Genomic DNA, 18932 nt, shown 5'->3' on the forward strand with positions numbered 1-18932 from the left:
GCAGGAGAAGGAGGGCTTTCGCCAGGTTGAACAGAGCTTATTTCATTTTCACACTCACATAGATAAGGCAGAAGAAATAGCCTTATTTCGCGGAGAAAAGTTATGAGAATAGAGATGTATATGCGTTGGTATTTTGGCAACATGCCTTTATCAAAACCACAGCAGAAGTGCTATAACTATCTTATTTATGTGAGTAATGCTCATCGCAAATACGCTTGACAATTTACGTTATTGTGCCTTTCTATCTGTAAGCTGCCTGAACGGGGTCGCCAGATATAGACACAAATTGGGAGGCTATGCCTATTTTTAAGTCGACACTCGCCTTGCATAAACGTAACATGCGCTACGAGATGCGCCAAGAAATACTTCACAACTGTTTGTAGTCGGCATTGGCTTTGTGTGGCACCAGTCTGCTTCGCCGACACGCATCAGCTCCATGTCACACAATGTGTGCAGAGCCTGAAAGCGGCAGGTGTTACCTGGACTGTAATAAACTCGTCAGCCTAGGCCATCCGGTCCAGCCCGGCTCCACCCGGCGTCGCACTTTCCATGAGCTAACATGGTGCAATCTCCAACCACAGGTTCATGAAGATAGCCAGGAGAATCGCCATCCAGAAGACGTTGAAAACGATGTTTCGGCGCCTACGGCCCATCCCTCATCTGCCGTCAAGCGGACCATCTCGCACGAGACCAGGCCGTCGCTCGGTACCCCGAGGCCAGCCGGTCCAGCCGGGGCCCGGAGCCTGACATGGGCAGCTGCTGACGCCAACCCTGCCCTGCATGGCGTCTTACACGAGATCATAAACAGGGCGGAGGCCAGCGCCGGCGGCCGTCGGCTGGCGGGCGACTCCACTGCGTCTCCCTGGCCACCGGCCCGGCTGGTCCCGCCCACAGGTCACATGCACCCGAATGTGACGGCCGGCCAGCCGGGCCTGGCGCTCACCAACAGCCCCACCCGACCCCTGGGTACCTTCCCGGATTACGACACCGCTTTCGTGGACAGGTGAGGCCACGGTGGCAGCGTGTGATGGATAACGTTCTCGACTTCTGAGTTCCGTTGCCCATTTTGTTGCATGTTTGCTTCACATTAAGTCGCCATCATCAAGCCGAAACTCCTCAAGCTGTGCGCTTTGATTGGACGTTTGCCACATTCAAGTAAAAGTTACGCTGGGACTGTAATGGTTTACGAGTCTGTGATGATGTGTGACACCTGGTCTGGTTTGAGGGCCCCTCTAATGCAACAACTGGTGGCGTGACTATGGCTTGGATTCACAATGTCAGGCATTACCTGTCTCTCCGTCACTGATTTGCTGGTCCTTTCTTCAGGCTTGTTGATCGTCTTCAGTGCAAAATATGCGGGAGAACGAGTTTCACCAATAGAGGCCATCTCTCTGCGCATCTATCGTGCCATGCTGATGTGAAGCAGCGCCGGTACCGCTGCAGTGTTTGCTGTACCGACTTTCGCTCGGCCCGGCAGCTGCAGAAGCATCGCGAAGACCCCACGCACAAGGTTAGCGGCCACAAGTAGAGGCAGGTGTCGCCCGAAGTGTGGAGTGCCCGTGCTATTGTTTGCTTCATCACTGTCCGTTGCATGCGTTGTTAAGCATGTCAAGTGTCTCAAGAGCTTACAAAGCACACCATGACCCCGTTGTTGTGTTCTTCCCAGCGTGCTGCGGCAATGCCAGCAGGCAATCGCCGCAAATTCGAGTGTCTATTTTGCCTGCGGGCCTTTAGGACGGCGGGCATGTTGCACAAGCATTTGCGCTGCAAGACCCACGTGATGGGCCTTGAAAATTCGGGCTGGCTTCCATGCGGTACACACGCCAAGCTGGAGGCGATGGGCGTGACGGGCCGCACCACCGGGCCGGATAGCCTGAATGTGCTGGACACATGGACCAATTATCGGCATCTGCAGGTCAGTATGTGGACCCATGTCGTCCGACGGTCGCTTCTATTTACTTAAATGGGCGATGAAGGGAGGAAGCAATGCATGAATGGGTATAGGGAATTGACGATGGTGCTCACGATGATCGGTCTGAGACAGAATATCACTATAGGCCCACGTGGGATGCAGGGGAGGGCAGCAGCACCTTTGTGGATGCCCACCTATCCAAATGCTTACAAACTGTAAGGTGGCACCGTGTCGTACTGAGAAGCTTTCCAGTGCCAGCCATTCGCAGTAGACTGGGGCCATCCCTGACGGGCTGCCACCTGCTCTCCTCTGCAGGACCTGTCGCTGCAAATGCTGAAAGATGAGCCGGACGAGCTGGCATTTTGGCGCCAGAAATACACCAACATCCGCGGCGGTCAGGGGCTCGCAAGGTATCCGTTTGAGGTCGACCCGAAGCTGTCGGGCACCACGGACCCGACCCGGCCCCGGCCTCAGTTCCCCGCGGACTTCTTCTCACCCGCGGAGGAGGGCGCCACTGACGAGCTGAAAGAACAGACGAGCCTCGGCTGATGGTGCTGCGAAACGTAAGAACAAATGTGAGGTGTTGATGTTTGTGATGTTTGTGATTGGTGACGTTGGTCGTCATGTATGCGTTTGTGTGTATGCTTTGGAGCCGTTTTTTGTACATACATTGGAGTCTTTTGTGTACATACTTTTGTGCCGTTTCTCGGCTTTTGAGTGCATACTCTGGTGATATTGTTGGTTTTGTATGCATGCTTTTGTATATATGTTTTTTGTGGTGCTTTTGGGCTTTTGCGTTGTGCCTTGGAGCCGTTTTCGGCTTTGGGTGTATGCTTTTGTGCTGATTTTTGACCATTGCCTATGTTTTTGTACTGCTGTTTTTGGTTTGTGTGCATGCAAACGGACATGTCTCTGTATTCAATATCCTGTGATTTGTACGAGAGGGATTCATAGGTGAAAAGCGCTGTTGTACATAGGGAGGACTGCTGCGAATGGAAATCTTGAGTACATAGCTAAAACGACTTGACACCAGACCCTGTTACTTCTGCTTACTCTTGGCCGGCCTCTGACTAGGTTCTCAAAGCTTCAAAAAGAACTTCCGTGCGAAAACACTTGTTTTGAAAGGTTTCTTGAAATTTATCTGCCCTTTTGGAACGAAATCTATCCGAAACCGTTACAGCATTCTTTTAAATGCGGTAGACCACCAAAAGGCCCACGCGATATTTCACGACAAACTGGGACAATACCAGCAGAGAAGAAAGCGCTCCTGTCCGGTTTAATCCGTTCACGAGATCACTTCATCGCTTTGCTATCATGTTGTACACTCTTGATGTAGCATGCTAGATTAAATGAGTTTGGGAAGTTCTCTTTTGTTTCACATTACCGCTATGACCTGCGTCTACAATTCCAGCTATAGTTTCCCATAGTTCATATGATGAACATTTCCAGCCTTTGCAGTTCGTATCTGGGAAATTCTATCTTCCAAATATTGAGCCAACAATCAGAAATCCAAACCTGGATCATCTGTCAAATGGTCTGGGTTACATGGGTTTGGTCAGTGTCCGCTTAACTAACCGTGCGTAGCGAGACTGCTTATTTCTTTTATTTCGTGCGTTACGAAATATTTCGTTATGCAATGACCCTGTTCAGGATTTCGCAGCTTTTCTAGTTCGGCGCCACACATGGAAGAAAACCGCGACTTTTTTCAGTAGTATTTGGGGCAAGCTTGCGTATCACACACCATCCTCTCCCTAGCATTTGTGCGCTTACGTGCAATAGCATGTTTTAAGTACAAGACATCACTGCTTCCAATACCTACCTATCACGAACTCGTAAAATAATGAGGAAAGACATGAAATGCTGTTGCTTCCAACCGGCACTGTGCCATTATCATGATTCACATCATAGCAGAGCGTGTGCAGCTAGTTCAGAGCAGTGTGCAGCAAGCTAATTCAGCAGTGGTGAGTCGACCACCTGAGCGGTGCTGAGTGGATCATTGGGCCTATTGAATGACTGGTACGGAAGCGGCCGCGGGTCCGGGACAGAAGAAGCCGCGTTCCCGACATAGCACGGGCCGCCCGTCTAGCCCACCAGAGGTCGCGCGTCTAGCAATGGAGTTGGCACACGCTTGGCACTGGAGCGGCCAATTGTTCAGAGCGTCTGGAGCTGCAGAGCGCCGGGCTGGGGAGCGCCGGATTGGAGGGCGCCGGGTTGGAGAGCGCCGGAGCGGAGAGCGCTGAAGATGAAATGCAGAGCGCCGGGTTGCAAAGCGCCGGGTTGCAGAGCGCCAGGACTTGGCTGTGAATCACAGGACGGGTTAAATCAATGAAATGTGACCAAGCATTAGTTTTGGCAGGGTCATCATGCGGTTAATCGGAGTAGCATAGGCCTAATGACATTAACCTGACGTCAGCAGGTAAGGAGATGGGTAAAAGAAATCTAACAGATTATTTCATAAAATTAGATTGCATAAATGCACATAAAGCCTCACCTACACCAAGTTCAAGGCTTGACCTGGCAAAAACTCTAAGGCTAACTAAAATTGTATTGCTACCAAGCTTTCCAGAAATCCAACGTCACCATTAGGTAGTCTTCCAATTGAAGAGAGATACCTGTATGCCGGACTTCTATCAAAACGAGTTAATTTTTCAACTGAAGAGAGATCTGGGTAAGACAATATGACAGACCTTGCATGGCTCCCACATGCCACAAACTACACATCAACAATCTGCTCGGCTTAATGGTGGCGTTGGATTTCTTGGGTGGCTGGTAGCAATGCAATTTTACTTAACCTTATAATTTTTGTCAGATCAAGCCTTGAACTGCGTGCAGGTGGGGCTTTATGTGCATTCAGGCAATCTTATTTGATGAAATAATCTATTAGATATATTGTATCCATCTCCTTGCATGCTGACGTCAGGTTATTAGGCCTACGCTGCTGCAATCAACCGCATGATGACCCCGCCAAACATGATGTTTGGTCACGATTCATTGATTTAACCCGTCCTGTGATTCTCCGTCTAGTCCTGGCGCTCTGCAACCCGGCGCTCAGCATTCCATCGTGATTCGCGTTTGGCAGACCGGAACAGATGTGTGTTTGCCGCCGGTTGGCGCGCGGCGCACGCTATCCGGCGCGGGCGCAGACCGCGCGCCCCTCCCGGTTCTGAATATTTCCCTTCAACACCCTAATGAGCATGACTGTCAACAGTTAATCCCGTCAGTGGGCAACAATATGAGCTGGCGGTGAGAATAAAGGTGTGGCCTTTGCCGCTGCTGGCGCACTGAACACTCTTGAGCTGTGAGCGGCATCATCAAAGCCAGACAGCACTTCTCCGCGTTGTTTTACGTCTGTGGCCTATTGCTGACCGCCCTGCTGACCGGAACCGAGTCTCGGTCGCGCTCGGAGCGTGCTGTGCGGGTCTGATCCCTCTTATTGTACAGTGGTCGCGTGTTTTCAGTGCGCCTGTCACGGCAGCTGGTTTGGGGTCCGTCTCGAGGGGTGGAGGCGACAGCCTCAGCAGGTTTACATGGACCACCCAAACGATGACGAGTCGGTCATTATCGGGACAGAAATGCGGACAATGTAACCCTTTGAAGGATACTCACGCCACACACGCGAGAGCGTAGAAAAGGGCGGCATCCAAAGGGCGGCATGGGGCCGGCCCCTGCGCTCCGACGGCGTTACTGGACTTTGTTTGCGGAGAAGCCATGGCTGCCAACGTCAAGTGTACACAGCAGCCTTCACAAGAATGCAGCTATCTACAGCTTGCTGTGCTCGCCTTCAATGACATGGGTGCACGCCGTTCAAAGGACACCTAGTTCTGGCACCACTCATGCTGATAAGCGGTGTCCTCTTTATGACGCAGCAGCGCCCTGCTTGATGACAATGAAGGCCACAGACCATATCAGTCCTACCTGAACAATGAGAACTTTCCAGTTGGCGTGCGCCCCTTACATGATAGGGGCTTGCTTGCAGATGTGTTAAACTTCGTGTTTTAGAAGAATTGTGAAATCACCACAGAACAACCTTTACCACAGACGGATGATACCACTTCGCAGATGATGCTGGTCACCACAGGCGGATGGCCAGTATCATCCGTTGTACTTTCTGAAGACCTAAGCCCCTCAAGCTTCTGAGCTACACACCTATGACAATGGGAAAAGGTATATCACGGTGAGTATTTCAAAGTGATCTTGGAATTCATGGCGTCATAAAAGCGTCATTCAAATACTGCCATCCCATAAGCCATGTGGCGATCAAGGCCAAGAAAATACAATAATCGGGGTGTTCATATATGGGGCTCGTGAGCGCGATATCCAGACATAACGGCCATCAAGTGGCCTTCAATGAGTGTTGTGCAAGGTACGATGAGGTAATCAAACATTCACACATTGTGGAGCACATTTACTAAACAGGGAGTTGCGCTGTCTAGAGTAGTCTTTTCCACTTAAAAATAATACTTTTACCTGCAAGTGAGCTTGTTTCATCATATCTGATGCTTGCTTCAATATCTTCAAAGGTGAAACATTCGCTTTAAATGTTTTTGGACAGCCCGAAAGGACTAATTTGCTCAGCACTTTTTGAAATGTATAACTTAGGCTCCGTGCGAAGGCTCTGCACAAACAGCATAACATTGTCATACCAAAAAACTCTAAAAAAAAGGCAAAATGAACTCGCTACGACCCATTAAGTGTTCTGTACAATGTATAGCAAAGGTCGTCGCCCGTAGATTAAGTGTGGTGATGCATGAGGTTATAAATGAAAACCAGACGGACTTTGTAAAGAGCAGATTTGTCGGGGAAAATGTTCATCTAATCATTGGCGCGGTGGAATGCACGAAGGTGTCTATCATTCCTTGACTAGTTCTGCTCTGCGATTGGCGAAAAGTGTATGATCCTGTGGACGGAGGATGCTTGAAAACGTCTGCTAAAGCACTGGGTTTCGGTCCTGTCGTTGAACAATGGGTGAACATCGTGCATGATCAATCAGGAGTGACGCGAGGCAGTGCACGAGTGCAGGTAAATGGGCATTTTGCCGAGTCCTATGAAAGCAATGAGGGTCTCCACCAAGGCTTCCCACTCAGCTGCTTGCTCTTTCTTATTTCGATTAAACCAGTGGTGTACAAAATTTGCTTAAATCCAAGCATTACCGGCTCGGCCTTGACAGCGTTGAGATAACAAAAATATTTGCATACGCCGATGATAGTGCAATTATGAAAGGCGGATTGGCGTGGATATTTTCAGAAAGTTTTCGATGCCTGGACCAATATGGCATGTCCTCAAACAGAAGGAAAACATGTGGAGATTGGATATGCCGAAATGGGAACCGCGCTGTTACTCTTTATCCAGAGATTGACATATGATTGGGGCCAAACAGACGAAAACGCGAGGGATGTGGATAGGCTGGAATTGGAATCGAGTTGCTGTCATTTGCCTACAGATAGACATGTCAACGGAATGTGGCCCTTTGGAGTACCTGAGAATAAAGCTTATTCCAACATGTAGCAGCCCAGGGAGCATTTAACATCCGAAGAGAATGGAAAGTTACGAGACGAACTGAATCCATCGTTTGGGCGAGGCCCAACAGCATATGGAAGGGTCTATGTCATGAAATCAGAGGCTCTTTCCCAGCTTACGTACTTAATGGGTGTGTCAGAGAAGTGAAACCAGACAGAATCAACAGAAATAGAAACGGTCATATATCAGGTTTTCGGAAAGGATATATTCATAAAATTAAACGCCCTGTGATAAGAAGCCGCCATTGCATGGGAGGACTAGAAGACCCTGGTATATCGGTCCAAGCCAACGGTCTCGAGATTTCGTGGGTAAGGAAATTTCTCAATCCAGAGCGTCAAGCCAAGTGGAAAAATAACAAGACCCAGTATCGTGCACTCTACAGAGTACACACCCACACACTGTTGTTCAGTTCTACTGAGCGCGGCGCCGGTGGCGGACGCGCCGTGGTCTCTTCCCACCTCGCGACCCCAGTGGCCTTTTAGTTGATCGGTTTCCATGTTTTGTAAACAGTTTTAGTGGCAGTGTGAGAGTGAGAGTGCCTGTACGTGAGTGAGAAGGTGAAGGGATCATTTCGCTGATCACGTGAATCGTGACCGACTAGTGACTACCGTGCCTACCGAGACGGGACCACCTACCTGCCGGCTGTGCAGCGACGGGCCCGAGGCGACAACTACCGGCGGCTTCTGAGCCCATAAACAACGCGACTGCAACCATCTCCGCTCCATTTTCTGGAGCGGACAAGCTAAGTACCTTCCGCAGTGGGTCAGTGTGTTGTTGCATTGCAATAATGCTCCTACCTGGGTCCCAACTATGAGAGGCTGGCCTGGTCTTCAGTGTTCTTGTACCGAGTAAACAACGCGACTACAAACCCTGCCGCTCCAGATTTCTGGAGCGGTCAAGCTAAGTACCGATGACGGAATATCTGCCTTCTTTTAGTGTCTGCGCTGTGCAATGAATCGCCAGCTGCTCCACCTATTCGTGACCTTGGTGGTCGCCCGGGTTATCGTGCGGGCCGTCCTGCCGGCCCCAAATCCCTGGCTCCCGGCTCGGTGCGTGCCCTCGGGCCATGCGGAGTCAGCTGTCGAGTGCGGACCGCGCCAGGTCACCGCTGCGGCCAGGGGCGAGCCCACGGTTGCCTTGGCCGGCTTGGGTGCGGGCGTGAGCGCGGGCCGGCCCTCTGGCGGCCGCGGGCCTGACTCAGGTGTCAGCCGCCCGGCTCGCCGGGGCAAGCGATCGCGGCGCCGGGGCTGTAGGGGAGGGGTGAGGCGGCGGGCGCCCGGCGATTGCCGTGCGCATGAACTATACATCGCGCAGTTAAACATACAAAGTTTGAAGCCCAAACTGCCAGATCTACGTCACAGTCCAGCTGAGATGCATCAGTTTGATGTTCTCGCACTCAGTGAAACGTGGCTGCGGCCGTCTGTCCCCGCCCGGCTGCTGAACATTGATGGGTACCGGCTGTACCGCCATGACCGGCCTTCAGATAACAGACTTCCTAGGGGTTACGGGGGGGGAGGTCACAGTTCTGGCGCGAGACTCGTTTGATGTGTCTGTTCTTAAAACGGCCAATACTGCCGTTGGTTCGTCGAATCTTGAGATTATTTGGATCCGTGTTCGTCCCGCTAAAGCAAAACAGATTATTTTCGGGTCATTGTATCGACATTCTTTTAACACAGCCCGGCAGGTGGCTGATGATCTCGATGATTTGGAGAACCAGTTACAACGTACAATGTTCACACATGACTGCCCAATAGTGATCGCCGGTGATTTCAACATCAACCTAATTGGCTCGAGCACAGGCACCGGCTATCAGAAATTGATGCAACTGTTACGGTCATACAATCTGCATATGTGTAACGAATCCTATCCAACGTACTGTCCTGCTGGCTTGCTGTTAGATGTTACGATCACAAATCACAAGGACCTCATCCAACGCTGTGGTGTCACCGGCTGTCACTATAGTCCGCATGACTTCAAGCGAATATTGCTCGTAGTATCGAAAGAGAAACCCAAACGAGGGTCATCACATCCCGCCGCCAGAATCGAGTTGATTTTGATTATTTCAATGATTTGCTTGTGAACGCCGACTGGTCTCTCGTCTATGGATGTGCGACGACGTCTGAGAAGTGGGCCTCTTTTCTAGGAGCGTTTACACCCTATTTGAATACCGTCGCGCCTGCCCAGCGCATTTAACTGCGCAATCAATCCGCCCTGCCTGTCTCAGCTGATGTTGTTCGTTCGTCGCCGCGTCGCTCTAGCTTGCTGTTCGTGTGCTGAGTAGAAGGCCCTCAATAAGCAGACATGGGCAGCTATTAGACGGGACTGTCGCAATCATATAAGGAAGCAGATTTCTGAACCAGGTCACTCCGTCATGTAGCGGTGCGTTAAATCGAGCATTGGCAGTAAACAGGGTACATCGGCCACACTTAACATTCATCCTGATACTTTGAATGACTACTTTGTGAAGGTAGGGCCTACGACTGCCGTCAGCGCGTCGAACTGAGGTACGGCTTTGCCAGTCAGGCTGCCCCGACTTATGACCTGTTCATTTAAGGTGCGTCCAGTGTCATGCGATGAGCTGCTTGCAGCTATGTCTACGATGAGCCCGACAACGTCCTGTGGGCTAGATGATCTTAGTATGCAGCTCTCACAGAAGTGAGAGCTGTGGTGTCGGCTGTTCCTTACTTGACGTCATTCATAGCAGTCTCATTGACGGAACGGTGCCCAGCGCCTGGAAACACGCTCTTGTCACAGCGCTTCCGAAAACCAGTGATTTGAACGATCCTACCAAATTTAGGCCTAACTCTGTAGTGCCAGCGCTAGCAAAGATAGTCGAGCGTATTGTTCATCGTCAACTTAGTTCATATTTTAACGAGCATGATTTATCTTCGCATACACAACACGGATATCGTACGAATTTTCCAACAGAGACCGCACTTACTGTAGTGACTGATAAAATACTTATCGCGATAGATGCTGCAGAGATCGCTCTGCTCGTTTTGATAGATCTGTCAAAATGCTTTGACATTGTGAACCACCAGCTATCCAAGCTTAAGATACACAATATTGACACGAAAGGGTTTGAAAGCTACTTTTTCGGGCATACCCAACAGGTTCAGGTCAGACATCCTTCAGGGCATACTACGCGCTCTCGCAGTCTTCCGCGTGGGATGGGGGTATTTCAGGGCTCCGTCCTCGGGCACTCCTATATGCCATTTTCTCGAACGATCCAGCGTTGCATTCAGAAGGCGCTACAGTGATATGATGTACCGATGACACACAGATTTTGGTTACTGGGAGGAAAAGTGCAACGCAACAGCTTGTCGCAACAATGGAGAGTACCTTGTCAATTGTATTGGACTGGTTTAAAAACCACTCTACGAAAGTCAGTGCAACAAAACACAGTTAATGGTTTTCGGGACGAAGGCTATGCGTCATATGCCTCCTGCGCATGTCAAGTTCGGGTAAGCTGTCATCACTGAAAGCAGTACTGTCAAAAACCTTGGTGTGGTGATGGACAGAAATCTCACGTTTGAACCGCACATTGATCAACTTGTTGCCAGGTCAACGGGCGCTCCGATGGCCCTGTCCCATGCCAAGCATGCACTCCCAAGAGACACCCTCGTTCACATCGTCGGAGCTCTAGTTCTTTCCTCCATTAGATACTGTATAGCACTGTATGGTACTCACGGAGCCACCCAGTTCCATCGCGTGCAAAACTCGTGAACTTCTGTGCGCGGGTTGTGAGCGGAAGGAGAAGGTGTGACCATATATCGGATGTTGTCAGAGGTCTACGATGGCTTAGTGCTGATCAGCTCGTCAGATATCATAAGTTGTGCTTGCTCAAAAAGTCTTATTCACGGGTCAGCCACCAGATATAGCCGCGATGTTCACACGTGCTGCGCACACCCAGTTTCACGTGCGTGTGTCAGTTCACGTTCGTGCGTCACACTTGGTTTAAGCTAATTATATGCATATGTTAAAAAAGCATATATATATATATATATGCATATATATTTGTATATATATATATATATATATCTATATCTATATCTATATCTATATCTATATCTATATAAGCAATTGACTAGGGCAGGTTCGAGAATCGGTCAAATATTTTCTGAATGTAGAGAAAAGCAATCCTTATGAGAAACTACCCAGAGCTAAGCAACGAGCTTGTACCAAAAGTATTGGTTAAGACGAGCAGACTGTCGATGTGTAGTTTATGTCATGTGGGAGCCCTGCATGGTCTGTCATATTTTCGTGTCCAGGTCTCGTTTCGGTTGAAAAATAATCTCGTTTTGATTAAAGTCCGGTCTACAGTTATCTGTCTTCAACTAAAAACCTAGCTAATGGCGGCGTTGGATTTCTTGAAAGCTTAGTGACAATGCAATTTTAGTTAGCCTTAGAATTGTTGTTAGATCAAGCATCGAACTGCGTGCAGGTGAGACTTTGTGTGCATTCATGCAATTTAACTTTGTGAAATAATCTGTTGGATTTATTTTATCCATCTCCTTACCTGCTGACGGCAAGTCAACGCCATTAGGCCTATGCTACTCAGGATCAGGATGTGGATGCGTACTCTGTGTCAGGATCAGGTAGTGAACCGGGACGAGCAGACAGAAGATACGGAGCGTCACAGGCAGGCTTCTACCCTGATTCTCTGGAGCGAAAAAAAAAATCGGCAGGCGGAGGGATGGAGAAGATTTTAAAGACAGCAACTAGGACAAATGACGAAAGCATCCAGGACAATCCCGTGACCAAATCGATCTTTCGGCGATCATCCAGCTGTCCAAAGACGACACAGAGCTCCTAGTACGGAGCTCTGTGACGTCGGGCGCCGGCAGCGGCGTTCCATACCCGTGGAACCTCGCTGGACGGCGGCCGGCCGCTCGCCGGATGGCCGGCGGCAAAGACCCCTCCCCGCGTGCCCCCGCTGGACGGCAGCCGGCCGTTCGCCGGATGGCCGGCGGCGGGATTCTCTCCTCGTGTGGCTCCCGCTGGACGGCAGCCGGCCGTTCGCCGGATAGCCAGCGGCGGCGTTGTCTCCTCATGTGCCTCCCGCAGGACGTCGGGTGGCCGCTCGCCGGGTAGCCATCACGGCAGGACCACCGGCCGCTCGCCGGGCAGCCGCCACAGCAGGACCACCGGCCGGTAGCCGAGCAGCCGCCACAGCAGGACCACCGGCCGGTAGCCGAGCAGCCGCCACAGCAGGACCACCGGCCGCTCGCCGGGCAGCCGCCACAGCAGGACCACCGGCCGGTAGCCGGGCCACCAGTGGCCGGAACGCGGCTGGCTCCAAACACCCTCTCGTCTCGTCCATGTCTCCTGCGTCCGCGCCGTCGACGAGGTCTTTGCCGTCGCGGGAACCGGCTGCCGTCCACTCTCTCGGCCGGATCACTGACCCCGGTGTCTCTTATACCGTCGCTGTCGCCCCTATTGTTTCGGATGTGGATCCTATCCCCACGGCGTCTCCAGCCTGGCCATTGAATCCTCCCCGTCCCCGACTGCCGGGGTGGCAGGCGCTCCCACGTAAATACACCATGCGGAGGAATAGTCTCCTCCCGTGGAAGGTGAGATGAAGCTCGCGACATGCCTAGTCGTCTGATGATATTTGTTTCAACGACGTAAAATCATGTTAAAAGGAAGGCTAGATGGGCTAGGTTTTCTGTGCTTTCTTGTCATTGCTCGTCTCAAAAGTTTGCTTGGTCGTTGTAAAGTTCTATAGTCGACTTCAATCGTTTGAGCATGTTATTTGCGCTGCCCTGCCACTGTGACCAGCAGCTGTGTTTTGAGCCACATTGCAGACCTTGTGCTGCAGGTGAGTTGTGACCGTTCGGTGAGGTGTATTATGATGTTAATTATGTCACGTTTTTACCAGCAGTGGTGTTTCAAGGCCAACAGATTTCCAGCATTTCGATTGCATTTCCAATTGCAGACAGCATTTCCAATTAAAGAGAGATAACTGTAGGCCGGACTTCAATCGAAACGAGGTGATTTTTTAACTGAAACGAGATCTGGGTACGACAATACGACAGAACCTGCATGGCTACCACATGGCACAAACTACCCATCAACAGTCTGCTCGTCTTAACCAATACTTTTGGTGCAAATTCGTTGCTTGGCTCTGAATAGTTTCTCATGAGTATTGTTTTTCTCTGCGTTCAGAAAATACTTGATCGGTTCTCAAACCTGCTCTAGCCAATTGTTGGTATATATATATATATATATATATATATATATATATATATATATATAAACAAATATATGCATATAACAAACGTTACAACAGGGCCCAACCTGTCTTGCTGTACTCATCCAGGTCTACTTTACCATGCTGTATTCCCACAAAAAATCCTGTTCTGAGCTTGTTGATGTTTGGTGAGATTCAAGGTCCCTCGAGCAATGTGATATGCATGCGATCGACCTCCACTGACCGACAGATGATGGGCACGGTACGGTCCGCGGGCGGGGTCGGAATCTTCGGATTAGAGGACTGGCGCTGTGTTTGCCCACACATATCTGTTGGAACTGAAACACCACTGCTGGTGAAGACGTGACATAATTAACATCATGTTACGCCTCACCGAACGGCTACAACTCACCTACAACACAAGGTTTACAGTGTGGATCAAAACACAGCTGCTGGTCAGAGTGGCAGGGCAGCGCAAATAACGTGCTCAAACGACTGAAGTCGACTATGGAACGCTGTATTAACCTACCGAACTTTTCAAATGAGCAATAACGGAGAAAATCGCAACGTAGACCATCTAGCCTTCCTTTTATTATACTTTAACGTTCTTGAAGCAGATATCATCAGACGAACGGGCATTTCGCGAGATTCATCTCAACTGTCACGGGAGGAGGTTATTCATCCGCATGGTGCATTCACGTGGGGCCGCCCCCCCCCCCCCCTCCCCCCGGCAGCCGGCGACGGGGCGGATTGTGGCAAAGCGGTAGGCGCCACGGGGATAGTGTCCACGGTCGTAATGACAGGGGCGACAGCGACGCCATCGGAGACACCGGAGTCAGTAATCCGACCGGGAGAGCGGACGGCAGTCGGCTCCCGCGACGGCAAAGACCTCGTCGACGGCGCGGGCGCAGGGACTTGGACGAGACGAGAGGGTCACGGAGCCGACCGCGTTGCGGCCGCTGGTGGCCCACCTACTGGCAGGTGGTCCTGCCGTTAGGGCTGCCCGGCGAGCGGCAGGTGGTCCTGCCGTGGCAGCTGCCCGGCGAGCGGCCGGTGGTCCAGCCGTGAGGGCTGCCCGGCGAGCGGCCGGCGGTCCAGCCGTGAGGGCTGCCCGGCGAGCGGCCGGTGGTCCTGCCGTGAGGGCTGCCCGGCGAGCGGCCGGCGGTCCAGCCGTGAGGGCTGCCCGGCGAGCGGCAGGTGGTCCTGCCGTGGCAGCTGCCCGGCGAGCGGCCGGTGGTCCAGCCGTGAGGGCTGCCCGGCGAGCGGCCGGTGGTCCTGCCATGGCGGCTGCCTGACAAACGGCTGGCCGCCGTCCAGCCAAGTCACGGGGAGGGGTCGGCGAGCGGCTGGTCGCCGGCTAGCGGGGGCACATGGGCAGAGAACGCCGCCGCCGGCGCTCGCCGCGGGACGAGATCGAATTGCTGCATCGAAAAGATTTTGATCAGCCAGTGAGCTAGAATCGCTTTTGAACTAGGGTGGGGGTGAAAATGATCACAAAACGACCTGCAGGAGTGAAAAATTCAAGTTACAAAAGTTGGTTCTTATGAGTCAGTGAGACATGCTCCAGCAAACAAAGACTCACGTGTCCACCTACCAAGGCTGAAGATCTCTGACGTTGGCTAATAATAAATACGGTGTAATGCTCTTATTTCCATTTAGATACCTGTCCAGCAGCTCGGAACAGATGGTTACTGGAGCGCTTTGCTGTCAGGGTGCCCCATGCTCAGTAAATTTGTGCACACTATGAAAACATACGTGGAGTGCATAACATCCCCAAAAAACAGCGTAAAATTCGTTTAGGCGGAAGCCACGGGGAGCATTACGTTTTGAAGTTATGGAGAGACCAGTACCAGGGAGACCTTTGTACCGGCTCTGCATGCACAAGTTACCCACTGCATCCCAGCAGCAATCCCCAGTCAAATGCTGGTATGCTTTGTCATCGCTCGCAATCTCTACCAGCTTTTGCCTTTTGATTTTTGGACTACCACCAGCTTACCAGCCTACCAGCTTTTGGATTTTGATTTTAAACATGTGCGCATTCACGTCTGACATTCCCAATCTCAGCCTGGTGTATAGGATGTTACCATGTCTGGATCCAAAGCTATGATACACTGGAGGTGCTGCGTCACCGCAGCGCTGGTATATTTCCCGTTTGAAGGAACGGGAGGACTGAAGAGATGACACCTCAAGCGTGGGTAGCTTTCACCTCGTAGCTGATGAAATGTAAGAGTTTTGATATGTTGAGATTCTGTTCGGTGGTTAGGTGAGTGTCATTGCATTGTACAGTGCACGTCCCGTTGCAAGTGCTCGTGTGTCAGAGGGAAGTGCAGTGACGTTTGTTGGAAATTGGTGTTGGTTGTGAATGAGGATGTGGAACGTCAATTTGTGTATCTTTGGTATCTTTGTATCTTCTTGGTGTGCCTTTTGGTATCTTCTCCATACCTTCGCATACTGACTTGTTCGTTTCAGAGAGTCAGGTTAGATGCGTGACTGTGACGCTTCGTGTCTTGTGGCACTGTGACTCTCCATGTTCGTGTTTGGAAGAAAGCTGCGGTTGTGATAGGGCTATCCCATAGTCTAAGGTTGGAGCCCCTGCTTTCCTAGGAGCAGCAGTTATCTTTACGTTAGTTGAAGGACGTTGTATAATTAAACGGTTTGGTTGTCCATGATGCTGCAACTTACGGTGATGAATGAGGCTTTCGGTGGTAGGCTGATTTCTGATGACGCTATCGGACATGGGCTTCATTACCATTTTATGTCATACGGTATCGCGTTACATTGCGGGAGACAATTTGGCCTGCAAAGATCCGGTGGGTGACAAAAGTGACACTTTTACCATTCCTGTGCGATTTTGAATTCACTACCGATATTTGTTTCGATAAAGGCATTTAGCCGAAATACCAATGCATCTATATTGTCATTCCCTGGGTTATTCTGCGGGGAAAAAGGATTTTAATATACTTCTATTTATATATGCGTAATGCTCCTAGCCAATGCTCTTGACCACAGTTTCCCGTCGATTTTCCTCACAGACCGTGTTGACAGGACATTCGATTATTGTGTCAATTACACTTGTCCGGTTCCGGTTTCAACCTTATTGGGTCGGGCATTCCAACAGCGTCACACTTAATGCTGGCGACTGACCGCAACGGTGATGTGCCAAGGTAGGGTGACCAATTCAGTTATGTGTTCAGCCAGCCACAGCGCAAACACGCTAGTCAGAGACGATGAGGAGACACCCGGGAAAACCACAGGAGACAACATTGAGAGGAGACCAAAACGTGAGTTTGTCTCTCCCAGCTATCATCGCGCTCAGGTCGGGGCTCCCAGTCACCGGTCTGGGCCCGTGGAAAGTCGCAGCAGGGACGGTGAAGGGCGGCTGGGACACAGCCGCCCGACCCCGTGACGTCCCAGGCGGTGGCCTATTCGTCTGCGGCCTATCGCTGACCGCCCTGCTGACCGGAGGCGGCTTAAATAACATTGTATTTTGACAACTTGCGCACTCAGGAAGCCGAACACGCTCTGCATCTGGCTGATAGCAGCAGATGTGTGTTTCTGCTGGTTGGCGCGTGGCGCACGCTATTCGTCGCGGCACAGACTATGCGCCTCTCCCGGTTCTAAATATTTCCCTCCAACACCATAATGAGCATGGTTGTCAGGAGTTGATCCCGTCAGTGGGCAACAATACGAGCTGGCGGTGAGAACACAGGTGTTACCTTTGCCGCTGGTGGCGTCCTGGGCACTATCCTGAGCTGTGAGCGGCATCATCAAAGCCAGACAGCACTTACTCCGCGTTGTTTTAGTCTGTGGCCTACCGCTGGCCGCCCTGCTGACCAGACCCGAGCCTCGGTCGCGCTCGGAGCGTGCTGTGCTGTTCTGATCCCTCTTATCAGCGGCCACCTGTTTTTAGTGCGCCTGTCACAGCGGCTAGCCGGCGGTGCCCCTACCCCTCGAGACGGCGGCCGGCCGGCCAGGGCCGGTCCGTCTCGGGGGGTGAGGCGACAGGGGAATAAGCTTAAGCGGATTCATAAGAGCCCAAACGATGACGAGTCGGTCATTATCGGGACAGCTATACCGGTGGGGTGATCCTTCTGGGAAGGATACTCCCCCACACACGCGGGGGCACCGATGAATGCGACCTCCACCTCGTGTGAGGCCGGCCCGGCGCCCGGACGGCGTCACTGCGCTTTGCAGATAATCCATGGCGGCCAAGGCCAGCTGTACAAAGCAACCTTCACAAGAATGCAGGAATCTACAACTTGCTGTGCTCGCTTTCAATGAGATGGGTGCGCGCCGTTGAAAAGACACCTAGATAGATCACCACTCGAGGTGATAAGCAGCGTCCTCTTCATGAAGCAGTGGCGCCCTCTTTGATGGCAATGAAGGCCACAGACCACATGAATCTTACCTGAACAACGAAAAGTTTTCAGTTGGAGTCAAGCCGTTCCGGCCCGTCCGGTACGTTTGCAAAACAAGTAAATACAACTTTATGAAGCTTCCAGAAAACAAAATCCCAAATCCTCAACCAGCTGCGCTGTATAAACTGCTAGGAACTTGCTTGCAGATGCGTCAGAAGCTGCGTTTATGGAAGAATTGAGACATCGCCACAATGCCACCTTCCTCGTCGATTTACTGGAGACCGCGAACGGCTCACCTTGAAAAACAGCTGAGCATCAGCGGTCGAAGCAGAGTCCATAAAACAGCGACAGATGCCGTCAGATTGTAAGGGAGTACAATAAAATAATGTTCTGAAAAAGCCTGACCCACCACAGACGGATGATACCACTCCGCGGATGATACAAGTCACTACAGGCGAATGATACCACTTTGCGGATGAAGTTGGTCAGCGCAGGCGACTGGTACCAATTTGCGGATGATACTGATCACCTCGCGCAGGCTCCATGTTCATATTCTGCTTTGCATACCTTATGTATTTGGGCTCAGGCTGCCGCCGGTTGCGTTTGTGGTGACATTAGGCCCATAATGCTTGAACAGTACTCTTAGCTCAAAGCACTCATCAAAGCAAGGGAACATCGATATAACCCAAATTATATCAGATGTGTGTTTGGGGTGCCCTTTTGCCGTGTGCTCAGGGGAGGAGGGTCTCCTCACAGAAAGATACTCCAGAATACCGTCAATCACCACCGGCTCCACAGCAGACCCAGGACACCATCAATTCACCACAGGCTGTACAGTCGATCCAGAAGACCACTACTGCATTGCCAGCTCTACAGCAGCCGTAGGAGAATGTCAGTTTGCTGGCAGGTCTCCACGCTGAGATGCTACTGCAACCCCGTCACTATGCAGTTG

Source organism: Pollicipes pollicipes, unplaced genomic scaffold (genome assembly GCF_011947565.3).
Source record: "Pollicipes pollicipes isolate AB1234 unplaced genomic scaffold, Ppol_2.1 Scaffold_4881;HRSCAF=5763_pilon_pilon_pilon, whole genome shotgun sequence".
Lineage (NCBI taxonomy): Eukaryota > Metazoa > Arthropoda > Thecostraca > Pollicipedomorpha > Pollicipedidae > Pollicipes > Pollicipes pollicipes.